Raw genomic sequence first — 8,631 nt, 5'->3', positions numbered from 1 at the left:
TCATGAGTCTCTGGAATGTGGTCATGGCCCCGTGCAGGCCGAAAGGCATATTATTGAATTGATAGAGTCCGAAGGGGGTGGCAAAGGCTGTTTTGGCCTGGGCTTCCAGGGCCAATGGGATCTGCCAATACCCCTTCGTGAGATCTAGAGTCGATAAGTAGGATGCTCTCCTGAGGCGGCTTAACAGTTCATCTATGCGCGGCATAGGATAAGCGTCAAAACTTGAAATCACGTTAACTTTACGAAAGTCTATACAAAACCGTAGAGATCCATCTGATTTCAGTACTAGTATGATGGGGCTTCGCCATTCGCTATGGGACTCCCTGATTAACCCCCACTCTAGCATAGACTGCAGCTCTCCTTTTACCATATCCCGTAACTTCCTGGGGAGGGGGCGTGCATTGTCTCTTACTATCTTCCCTGGTTCGGTTTTTATCTCATGATGGATCAGGTTGGTCTGTCCGGGCCGGCTTGTCAGCACCTGTTGAAATTGCCTGAGAGCCTGGTACAATTGTTCTTGCTGTATGCCTGAGAGGTCCTCCCCCACTCTTATCTCTTCCCCACTCTTGTCTCGGGCGTCCTGCTCCCGTGCCGCCCCACCCTCATCCTCCGGACACAGCGGGGACCACGGGGCTTCTGGAGGGGGCGGGTCCGACCCTCCACAGCCCCACATCCTCTCTGATCACCCTCTTATTGTTAGCATGCCTGTAGAAGCCTTTCTTGTTACCTTTCATATCCCTTGCTAGCTGCAATTCCAATTGCATTTTTGCCTTCCTGATGACTCCCCTGCATTCTTGATCATTATGTTTATACTCTTCCTTAGTCATCTGTCCATGTTTCCACTTCTTGTAAGCTTCCTTTTTGAGTTAAGCTCTCCAAGGATTTCTGGGTAAGCCAATCTGGTTGCCTACCATGTTTGCTTTTCTTAATGCGTATTGGAATGGTTTCTTCCTGTGCCTTTAATAAGGCTTCTTTAAAATACTGCCAGCTGTCCTCGACTCCCTTCCCCTTCACGTAAGCATCCCAGGGAATCCTGCCCATCAGTTCTCTGAGGGAGTCAAAGTCTGCTTTTCTAAAGTCCAGTGTGTGTTTTGCTACTCTCATCTCTTCCTTTGGTCAGGATCCTGAAATCTTCCATGTCATGATCACTGCTTCCCAGGTTGTCACCCCCCTCTGCTTCTCTGCTAGTTCTTCCCTGTTTGTGTTCATGGCTCCTGGTCGGTTCCTTCAGCACTTGTACCAAGAAGTTGACCCCAGCATTCTCCAAAAACTTCCTGGGTTGTCTGTGTACTGCTCTATTGGTCTCCCTACAGATGTCAGGGTGATTAAAGTCCCCCATGAGAACCATGGCCTCTTCTCTGGAAGCTTCTCTCAGTTGTCAGAAGAAAGCTCGTCTACCTCATCCACCTGATCTAGTGGTCTATAGCAGACACCAACCACAACATTACCCATGTTGCTCCCCCCTCTAAATTTAATCCATACACTATCAACAGGCTTTTCTCCCTCTATATACTGGAGTTCTGAGCAATCATACGGCTTTCTTACGTAAAATGGAACTCCTCCTCCTTTTCTCCCCAGCCTGTTCTTCCTGAACAGTTTAAACCCTTCCATGACAGTGCTCCAGTCTTGCGAGTCATCCCACGAAGTCTCCTTTATTCCAATCAAATCATAGTTCTTTATCTGGGCCAGGGCTTCTTATTCTTCCTGTTTGTTTTCCAGGCTTCTTGCATTTGTGTACAAATACCTTAGATAACCAGTTGATTGCCCTACCGTCTCCATTCAAATCAGAGGTCCTCCTTTGTTGCTCGTTCTTCTTTGTGTTTCTTCCCAGTGTCCAACTTCCCCACTTACCTCTGGGCTTTGATCACTGTCCCCCAACAAACCTAGTTTAAAGCCCTCTTCACTAGGTTTGCAAGCTTGCCCATGGAGATACTCTTTCCTCTCTTGGTTAGGTGGATCCCATCTCTTCCAACAATCCTTGTGCCCGGAATAGAGTCCCATAGTCGAAGAAACCCAAGCCCTCTCTCTGACACCACCTGCGCAACCATGCATTTACTACTTCATTTTGATGATCCCAACCTGGACCTTTTCCTCCTTCAACAGGGAGGATGGTCGAGAACACCACTTGCACTTCAAATTCCTTGATCCTTCTTCCCAATGCTACATCATCTGCAGTGACCCTCTCAAGGTCATTCGTGGCCTTACCGTTAGTTCCCACATGGAGAAGCAGGAAAGGGTAGCGATCCAAAGGTTTGATCAGTTTCGGAAGACTCTCGGTCACATCCTGAATTCAAGCTCAATCAGTTCCCAAAGTGGGGAATGTGAAGAAATTCCAAGGGGGGGCATGAGGCTGAGAAATTTTCATAACCATTTTTTTATCAGTGTAAAAAATTTAAAATTTTCAAATTTGATACCATGAAATGTGAAAATATGTATTTATTTATGTGCCTTTCGACATGTAGGGGTACCGGTTTGGTTGGTGGGGAGGCCAAAGTACGATGTAAAAGGCGATGGAACTTTTTTGAACTTTCTAGTATGGTCTCAGGATTGTTCAGGAGTGTTCTATTGTGGGAGTAGGTAGCCGGTCTTGTGCGGTGACTGGTGGTGTGTATATATAAGGCAGCATGAATCTGTACGTAATAGTAGTAGTAAATAAATGTTTGTAATAACTTATTAAAATAACTTGCATCCATTACATTTATTCGAATCAGGAAAATTATTTTTATGGATTTGTTTTTAATTAATATATTGTTGCTGTGATTAAGAAAAGAAAGTATGATGAAGACTACGTTAAATATGGCTTCGCTGTCACGGGGAAAAAACTGGATCAATCATTGTCAATGTGTAGTATGACACACAGTTCTCAGCAATGATGCCTTGAGACCTAGTCATCTTGAGTGACACTTGACGAAGAACGAGAGCACTTTGACAGACAAACCAAAAGTCTTTTGCTGCTAAACTTCAAAATTTGAAACACATGAAGCTATACGCTACTGCAGCTTTTCATCAAGCATCGGCCAAAGTGGTAGAACCATCTTATGAACTGTCATTGCTCATTGCTAAAGCCAAGAAAGTGCACTTAATAGGAGAAACTCTTGTTAAGCGTTGCTTGTTGAAAACAGCTGATATTGTGTTTAGTGTTGAAAGCAAGAATATACTATTGGAAATTTTGCTTTCTGACAATTCCGTGAAACATCGCATCGATGACCTGACAAAAGATCGTAAACTTCAAGTTGTGGAGGCAGTGTTGGCTTCTCTTTTTCCTCCTTCCCCCACCCCAATTTAGTGCACCAATACCACTGATGTAGCACAATGCTGTCAGTTGCTCATCTACATTTGATTAATTAATGATGGAACTGTGAAAAAAGCACTGCTTTTTTTTCAAAGGAATTGACCACATAAGAGGCTTCTGATGTTATGAAAATAATTTCCAACTTTTTTGAAGAAAATAGACTTTCATGGGGGAAACTGATTGGTGTATACACAGATGGTGGTCCAGCGATGCTTGGTTCTTGTTCTGGATTTGTGACACTGGTGAAAGAAAAAAATCCAGCCATAACCACGACTCACTGCATCATACACAGACAAGCCTTGGCTGCTAAAACCCTTCCAGATGACCTACGTGACTCACTGAATTTGGCGATCAAAGTTGGCCGCTGTCGGCAGACAGGCTACTGGGCTAGATGGACCTTTGGTCTGACCCAGGACGGCCATTGTAAGCTCAGGGCTCAGGGTCGGGGGTCTCAGTGGACCCCCTTGATTTTCATGCACACCTGCTCCTGGGTGGCCAGGCTGGCAGCTCTCCTGCCCTAGATGGCCACTTTCCTGTGCCTAGTGCAGAGATCGTGGACAAGGTCCACGATGTCTGCACTAGCCCAGGCGGGTGCTCGCCTCTTGCGGTCCCGGGCAAGCTCCCGGAAGCCGCCAGCCTGGTACCGGGAAGAGGGGGAGGGCTGGGGGGCATCGGGTGGGTGGCTCGATCTGTGCCAGGTGCAGGGTCTGCTGGCTGGGTGCTGGCAGGCTTGCACCTGGCACGGGCACCGTAGCCAGCCCGTGCCCCTTTAAGGGGTCCGGGGCCGGGAGGGGGGCATACGAGTTTCCCTGGTGTTGGCCAGAGTGGCCACCAGGGAAAGCTGGGTAGGGCTAGCCTCCCACTAGTAAGTTCGAACTAGGCTTAATCCTCATGGAATGAGGATTACCTAGTTCGAACTAAGCGCTCCGTTAGTTCAAATTAAATTCGAACTAACGGAGCGCTAGTGTAGCGCCTGTGAAAGTTAGTTCGAACTAACGGACGTTAGTTCAAACTAACTTTGTAGTGTAGACATACCCCAAGTGAGTTTATAAGCTAAGTACAAGGCTAAATCTTTTCATTAAGTTTTAAAAACAGAGCCAGAAATCAATGGAGTTATACCAGTGTAACACTGGAACAGTGCAGTTATAAGTCTGGCCCTTGATTCTGAATGGGTTATATCAATGTATGGACATTAAGGCAGAAAGCCCAATGACTTCCAATCTTCTCTTTTACCTTGTAATCTGAATTTTAATTTCTCAGATGCTAAAGCTGATATCATCCATTGCCTGACTGCTGGCCAGGTATCATTTTACCTCTGTTTCGGAGCTTAATTTTTGGCATAAGTCAGATCTATTTTAAAGCAGAATTGTGAAAGATGACTCTTATTACAAAACTCTTGATGGATCAATCAATCTATCTTAGGGTGTGTCTACACTGCACCGTTACTTCAAGATAACTAGTGTTATCTCTGAAATAGCAATGTGAGCATCTACACAGCCATTCCATTATTTCAAAATAATGGACAGCTTATTCTGAAATCTGTAAACCTCATTTTATGAGGAACAACGCCTATTCCGAAATAGCTATTTTGAATAAGGCATGTGTAGACACTCCACTGCAGCTATTTCGAAATAGCCTCTCACCAGGGCCATTCTAAGTTATTCCTTCCCAGTGCCTATTGGAGCTCTAAGTTGAGATAGCATGTCTACATTAGGGAAGCCTTCCTTGTACTAATTTTGAGACTTCCTTGCAGTGTAGATGTGCTATTTCAAAATAAGGTCTTTCGGAACAACTATTCTGGAATAGCTTATTTCGAAATAAGCATGTAGTATAGACATGCCCTCAGAGAATTTGTGCACCTATCTGTCTCTGAGTCCACTCTGTCTGTCTGCAAGTCTACCTGTTGAAGGACTCATCCTAAACGGTATAAGCTTAGGCCACCAAATTTGATATGCAGCTTCCCCTTACCCTAACTTAAAGCAAGGTCAGGATTTGGTTGTGCCAGAAAAATGGGAAGTGCCTGGATTGGGATTATTTTCCATAACATGGAAAGGGAGGGGGCAGAAAGGAAGGACATATAATACTGCCCTATAATTACTGGGGGCAGCCATACAGCAAGCAGGAGAGTGTCGAGCCATGGACAGGGCTCTACATGGGTAAATGTGGGTAAATGGCCCCTTTTGAGCTGACCCCCAGAGCAGTGCTCCCCTCAACCAGCTACAGGTAGGAACTGGGAATGGGGAGGGGCAGGGAAGCTGGAGACAGTCTTTAGGCTGGGTGGCAGGGCCTGAAACCCCATCTCCCTTGACAGGCTGGAGGCAGGGGGACAGCTGGAGTCCATGCAGCCCTGGGACTGGGGCTGTCCACCAGCTGGGGAGTGCAGCTACAGCCCTGGCATGAGGAGCTGCTGCCACAATAGCTCCACTCTCACTGGCTCAGTATGCTTCCCACCCCCGCCTTAGTCCCCCTGCCCTGATTCCTGTACCTCGCACCCCCTGCCCTCACTCCAGCACTCTCCACCCCTGCCCACACTTCTTCACTCCCTTACTCTTCACCCAACCCCTACCCTGAGCCCCCCATATCCTTCCCCCTAGCCTGAGCCTCCCGCATAAACCCTATGTCTTCAGCCCCCCACCCCTGCCCTCACTACTGCACCCCTATCCTCTTTTTTCCCCTTCATTTTTGAAATTTTCTATCATTTAAAGAAAGCATATACATTTTCCTTCTATTTTTCAACCCGCACCCATCAAAAAAATTACTTCACTTAAAGACCTAAGCAACACTGCATACATCTGCTAGAATACACATAAAGATGGTGAAATGAACATCTTGATATTATAATGTTGCTATCTTTAAAAATACAATTCCACTATAATGGGGCATTTAACATTTATATGACCAGTTATGAACCCCTTACCAAGTCTTATTCCTAGTCATCTGAAGCAGAGATGTGGATTTTTTGCAGTGGGGCTCCAATATTAAATGTCAGTCATGGAAATGTAGAGCTCGAAGGCACCTTGAAAGGTCATTTAAGCCTCTGCACTGAAGCAAGGCCTAGTATACCTAGACCATCCCTGACAAGTGTTCATAGAACCTGTTCTTAAAAATCTCCAATGATGGGTATTTCACAACCTCTTTTGGAAGCCTATTCCACTTATAGTTAGGATCTTTCCCCTAATATCCAATACAATCTCCTATGCAGCACATTAAGACTATTATTCCTTGTCCTATGGTCAGTGGACATGGAGAATAACTGATCACCAGCCCCTTTATAACAGCACTTAACGTAGTTAAGATTTTAATCAGGTCCCTGACTCAGTCTTCTTTTCATACAGTCCATAAATTAAACATGCCTCGTTTTTTAAACTCTCTAAATCATTTATAATTTTGTTGGGTTTTTAACTCTCTAAATCATTTATAATTTGTGTTACTTTCTTTTAGACTCTCTCCAATTTGTCCACATCTTTTCTAAAATATTATTCCTGAAACTGGAGACCATGTTCCAGCTGAGGTCTCACCAGCACCAAGGTGTGTGGGACAATTACCTGCAGTCTCTTACATATTGCACTCCTGATAATACATCCAAAATTATATTAGCCTTTTAATGAACAGCATAACATAGTTATCTTATATTCAGTTTGGATCCACTATAAGCCCCAGATCCCTACCAATAGTATTACTGCCTAAGTACTTGATTTTTCCTTCCTAAATATAATTCATTCCACTTGTCCATCTTTAATTTTTTCCTGTAGATTTCAGACCAAGTCTCCAAGTTGTCAAAATCATTTTGAATTTTAACCCTGCCCTTCAAAATAGCAAACCTTCATACCTTGGTGTATTCCATAAATTTAAAAAGCATATTCTCCATTTCACAATCCAAATTGTTAATGAAAATATTGAATAGTACTAGACCAGGACAGATTCCTGTCCCCTCACAGTTAGAAAGTAAACCATTGATAATTGTTGTTAGAATACAGTCTTTCAGCCAGATGTGCTCCTACTCTATATAAATTTCTAGGCCATATTTCCCTAGTTTATCATGTGGGACTGTATGAAAAGCCTTACAAAAGTCCACTTTTTCATGTCTACAGCTTTTCCCTTATCCAGTGGCCAGTATCCTGTCAAAGAAGGAAATTAGATTTGTTTGGCATGATTCGTTCTTGAAAATTCCATCTTGCCTATTACTTATAATCCTATTATCTTTAGGTATTTACAAATTGATTGTTCAATAATTTGTTCCAGTATCTTTCCAGGTATCAAAGTTAGGCTGACTGGTCTATTAATCCCTGGCTCCTCTTTATTCAAGATAGGTACTATATATTTTTTTCTTTCTCTACTCCTCTGGAACCTCATCAGTCCTCCATGAGTTTCCAAAGATAATGGCTAATATGTTGTACTGTAGAAGTAATTAAAGTCAACATGTCCTAATGGCTACCACAGATATCTCATTTTCTGATAATAGGAAAAAATGTGTTTACTGTATTATCTGTAGTAACTGGTGTTGACAAATGTTCCATTTTTTAGTGGCAGCTATTTTTCTTGAACCTTTGTAGCTTCAAAATAATGCCCATCACTGGAGAGTCATTAATTAGCCATACGTTATTACATTGTATCTCTGAGAAACCCTTTTCAGTCACAAAAAGAACTCAAACTGTGATGTAAATTTTGAATTTAGAAACAAAAAATAGAGCAGAGCTTTTCACACTTTTTCATAATGGAAAACCATGTCTTAATATCTGCAGGGAGTAGCCAAGTTAGTCTTTACTGAAAAAACAACAAATAGTCTGGTAGCACTTTATAGACTAACAAAACATGTGGATGGTATCATGAGCTTTCGTGGGCACAGCCCACTTCTTCAGATGACCGAAGAGTTGGATGTCTGAGGAAGTGGGCTGTGCCTATGAAAGTCCATGATACCATCTATATGTTTTGTTGGTCTATAAAGTGCTACCAGACTTTTTGTTGTTTTTTCAGTTTACATGTCTAAATAGACTATGTTGCGAACATCTATTCTCCTGATCTCAGCCACATCAGTCATTTCTTCCTCCATTCATGACGATTCATTATCTCCCTTCTATTTGTAAACAACATCTTTGTGGTAACTGTCATAGTTGCTTAGATGAAAGAGTTTTATTAAGAAAATATTTTATGTAAACTTATTTAGAGGTCTTCAACAGGGATGGAGTGGGATAGGTGTTTTACTCTTATTTGGAAAGTTAATCATTCTGCTGCTTTTGTCCTTCAGATAATCTTCCTTGGAAACAGAAGAAGTGTTCTGTAGACTGCTGCTGGTTCATAGGCTACTTTGGGAACATTTATGCTCGATGCTGATGAAGTTT

General features: G+C 43.2%; 1 pseudogene; it reads left to right on the top strand.

Annotated features, from left to right (window-relative positions):
• The first annotated feature begins 442 nt into the window (after window positions 1-442).
• Window positions 443-7,196, top strand: LOC149524126 (protein ZBED8-like; annotated as a pseudogene).
• Window positions 7,197-8,631: the final 1,435 nt, after the last annotated feature.

This window comes from Pelodiscus sinensis, chromosome 6, assembly GCF_052426305.1.
Source record: "Pelodiscus sinensis isolate ZL-2025 chromosome 6, ASM5242630v1, whole genome shotgun sequence".
Lineage (NCBI taxonomy): Eukaryota > Metazoa > Chordata > Testudines > Trionychidae > Pelodiscus > Pelodiscus sinensis.
Note: the sequence above shows the minus strand (reverse complement) of the source record. Positions and strands in the feature narration are given on the sequence as shown.